General features: G+C 49.5%; 1 non-coding gene across 1 annotated transcript; it reads left to right on the forward strand.

Annotated features, from left to right (window-relative positions):
* Positions 1–3,479: 3,479 nt before the first annotated feature.
* On the forward strand, positions 3,480–3,552 carry TRNAT-CGU (transfer RNA threonine (anticodon CGU)). The gene has a single exon. It is a non-coding gene; the product is annotated as a tRNA-Thr (tRNA).
* Positions 3,553–4,319: the final 767 nt, after the last annotated feature.

The raw sequence follows: 4,319 nt of genomic DNA on the forward strand, positions 1-4,319 counted from the left end.
TAGAAAGCTACAAAGGGAATATAGAATATTGTCTTGTCATTTTAATAAGATGATTTCTAAATCTTCTCCATGGTCTTCCTGCCTGCTGTCTACACTAAACTCCTAAAAGTAAGATTCAGTTCTTCCACAATTCTGTCTCCAGTACACCTAACCACAAATACAGTCTTTCAAGTTATCCCTCCAAAAGTGAGCTCTTAATATTTTCCCCATAAGGCATATATTTTCTATCAATTTTCTCCAGCTTCCTGTAGCTTTCATTTTCTCTGCCCACTTTTCTATTTTCATTTCTGAGATATCCCTTGTGGGTGATAAAAAGCTTAGTTCACCCCTGCTGCCTGGATGCCATGCGTCAGATAGAAATGGGAGAAAACAAAGCAGCAGAAATGAAGCTCATCATATCATAGAATCATAGAATCATAGAATAGTTTAGGTTAGAAGGGACCGCTAAAGGCCATCTAGTCCAACCCCCCTGCCGTGGGCAGGGACATTGTTAACTAAATCAGGTTGCTCAGAGCCCCGTCCAACCTGACCTTGAATGTTTCCAGGGGTGGGGCATTCACCACCTCTCTGGGCAACCTGTCCCAGTGTTTCACCACCCTCATCGTAAAAAATTTCTTCCTTAGATCTAGTCTAAATCTACCCTCTTTTAGTTTAAAACCATTCCCCCTTGTCCTATTGCAACAGGACCTACTGAAAAGTTTGTCCCCATCTTTCCCATAAGCCCCCTTTAAGTACTGATAGGCTGCCATAAGGTCTCCCCAAAGCCTTCTCTTCTCTAGGCTGAACAACCCCAACTCTCTCAGCCTTTCTTCATAGGAGAGGTGTTCCATCCCCCTGATCATTTTCATGGCCCTCTTCTGGACCCACTCCAACAGGTCCGTGTCTTTCTTATGCTGAGGGCTCCAGAGCTGGACGCAGTACTCCAGGTGGGGTCTCACCAGAGCAGAGTAGAGGGGCAGAATCCCCTCCCTCGACCTGCTGGCCACGCTTCTTTGGATGCAGCCCAGGATACGATTGGCCTTCTAGGCTGTAGCGCACATTGCTGGCTCATGTCCAGCTTTTCATCCACCAGTACCCCCGAGTCCTTCTCAGCAGGGCTGCTCTCCATCCCTTCATCCCCCAGCCTGTACCAATACCGGGGGTTGCCCCGACCCAGGTGCAGGACCTTGCACTTGGCCTTGTTGAACCTCACGAGGTTCACAGGGGCCCACTTCTCGAGATTGTCCAGGTCCCTCTGGATGGCATCCCGCCCCTCTGGATGGCATCCCGTCCCTCTGGCGTGTTGACCACACCACTCAGCGGGGTGTCATCTGCAAACTTGCTGAGGGTGCACTCGATCCCACTGTCTATGTCATTCATGAAGATATTAAACAGTATTGGTTCCAATACAGAGCCCTGTGGGACGCCACTCGTCACCAACCTCCATCTGGACATTGAGCCGTTGACCACTACCCTCTGCATGCGATCATCTAACCAATTCTTCATCCACCAGACAGTCCACCCATCAAATCCATACCTCTCCAGTTTAGAGAGAAGGATGTTGTGGGGGACCGTGTCAAAGGCCTTACAGAGGTCCAGATAGACGAGATCTGTAGCCCTTCCCATGTCCACTGATGTAGTCACTCCATCACAGAAGGCCACTAGGTTGGTCAGGCAGGACTTGCCCTTGGTGAAGCCAAGCGGGCTGTCTCAAATCACCTCCCTGTCCTCCATGTGCCTTAGCATAGCTCCCAGGAGGATCTGCTCCATGAACTTCCCAGGCACAGAGGTGAGACTGACTGGCCTGCAGTTCCCCGGCTCTTCCTTTTTTCCCCTTTTTAAAAATGGGGGTTATGTTTCCCCTTTTCCAGTCAGTGGGAACTTCACCGGACTGCCATGACTTCTCAAATATGATGGATAGTGGCTTAGCAACTTCATCCGCCAGTTCCTTCAGGACCCGTGGATGGATCTCATTGGGTCCCATGGACTTGTGCACCTTCAGGTGCCTTAGATGGTCTTGAACCTGTTGTTCTCCCACAGTGGGCGGCTCTTCATTCTCCCAGTCCCCACCTTTGCCTTCTGCGGCTTGGGCAGTGAGGCTCGAGCACTTGCCGGTGAAGACCGAGGCAAAAAAGTCATTGAGTACCTCCGCCTTCTCTGTGTCCCGGGTAAACAGGTCTCCCGTTTTGTTCCGGAGAGGGCCCACATTTTCCCTTGTCTTCCTTTTATGCCCGACGTACCTATAGAATCTTTTCTTGTTGCCCTTGACGTCTCTGGCCAGATTTAATTCTATCAGGGCTTTAGCTTTCCTAACCTGATCCCTGGCTGCTCGGACAATTTCTCTGTATTCCTCCCAGGCTACCTGTCCTTGCTGCCACCCTCTGTAGGCTTCCTTTTTGTGTTGGGGTTTGTCCGGGAGCTCCTTGTTCATCCATGCAGGCCTCCTGGCATTTTTGCCCGACTTCCTCTTTGTTGGGATGCATCGCTCCTGAGCTTGGATGAGGTGATCCTTGAATATTACCCAGGTTTCTTGGGCTGCTCTTCCCTCCAGGGCTTTGTCCCATGGCACTCTACCAAGCAGATCCCTGAAGAGGCCAAAGCCTGCTCTCCTGAAGTCCAGGGTAGTGAGCTTGCTGTGCCCTATCATTAGATCATTATAATGATATATATATATCATTACATATCATTAACTGCATAGATGTAAAGAGTAATGTATATGTACTTTTGTTACAATGGGGGATGACTGCATATCTTGTTCTCAACCCCTATTAGCCCATGAGCTGCTTGTGACTCAGCGGATGGCTATGATGATTTCAGGGAAGTTTCTCACCCCAAGGGGAATCTTGCTCCAAGACATCAGGACCTGGAAGTTGTCAGAGCACCAGAGGGAGGAGATAGACTTGGGCAGGCACACAGAGATGACAGTGAAATTCAGTGCTGCCAATTCCGGGGGTGCCATTCCCAGTGTCAGGATTGTTGCTGTATTACTGATGGCCTAACTTTCTGGGAAGTGGGGGAGAACCTCTTCTACTCATGGAAGAGCTAGAAAGGTTTATTGGGCTGAAAATGCCTGAGGCCTGGGGAGAAGAGACAAAAAGTGATCTAGAGCACATTCCCTGCTGAGTGTGGCAGGGCGTGTAGTGACACTGTCTGGGACTGTAACCTGGAGCCTCCCTGCCGGCAGGCCCCCCTCAGATGGTCCCGTTCCTTCCAGCCACTGGGCCCTTCCCTCTCTGCACCAGATGTCTGGTTTCAGCTTGGGACCGCTTGGAATTCATGTTTCCTGCAGTGATGGAGGGAATCATGTCTGCATTCCCTGTGCACAGGACCCACCGCTGTAGTGCTCTTGTTCTGGGAACTCTCTTCTCCCACTGTCTTCCTACAGTGAGGGAGGAGAAGGGAGGTATTTTCCTCTGCAGGCTCAGTGGAAGCTCTGGGTAGATCAAAAAGGAAAGGAATGGAAAAAATTTGTATTTGTCTCAGGAAGTTGCCCTTGGGTGGGCCCTGTAGCTCAGTGGTTAGAGCACTGGTCTCGTAAACCAGGGGTCGTGAGTTCAAACCTCACCAGGGCCTCGGCACAAGCAGCTGGGGTGTCTCTGCCTCCCTGGCTGCCAGTATGGCTGCTCTCTGTCTGTGCACTCTTGGAGTGGTGAGCGCTAACTCAGCCAGGCCTTGGGGTGCTCAAGCCACTTATTCCTCTTCGTCACAGGTTATTCACCCTGCCAGGCAACAAATGCAGCCTTTTCTCAGACTAAGTTACATTTTTATAAAGACTGTTTCAGCCTTGGCCTGGCCTCTGCCAAAGCCTTTGAAGAGTCAAACAGCAGCACAAGGGAATCCTGCCTCCTTCCCAAAACCTTAAGTGGAGCTTGCAGTCATGATCTGTGCTTCAGACGAGGCAGGCACCAATAATGCAGCTACTGGCACTTTGGAAGTTTTAACAGAGAAGCACTGTCTTGTACAAGTAGGCCAGAAACATGACTTACTTTATTCATGTTATGGGCATTTGGGAGATGTCTTTTCTCCCTCTCTTTTCAAAACATCCTGTGATGAACTCAGTGGGTGTGGGACACTGATGCATTAGATAAGGGTATGTGAAACAAGAGTGTCTACGCCTTTAAGGGTATTATGGTTAAAGACATTTTCAATGCAAAAAGGGGCAATGAGAAATGGAGGAAGCCATAAAAAGAACATACAGAGACACAAACCTGACTGACAAGTGATAAGGAGGCAGTGATGAGAAGCAATCCTGATCAGTCACAGTAATTGATAATGGTATGTGAGACTGAGAATGTTTATTCCAGAAAGGTTATCTGACCAAGGACCTTGTCAAATGGGAT

This window comes from Aptenodytes patagonicus, unplaced genomic scaffold (genome assembly GCF_965638725.1).
Source record: "Aptenodytes patagonicus unplaced genomic scaffold, bAptPat1.pri.cur scaffold_82, whole genome shotgun sequence".
Classification (NCBI taxonomy): Eukaryota; Metazoa; Chordata; class Aves; order Sphenisciformes; family Spheniscidae; genus Aptenodytes; species Aptenodytes patagonicus.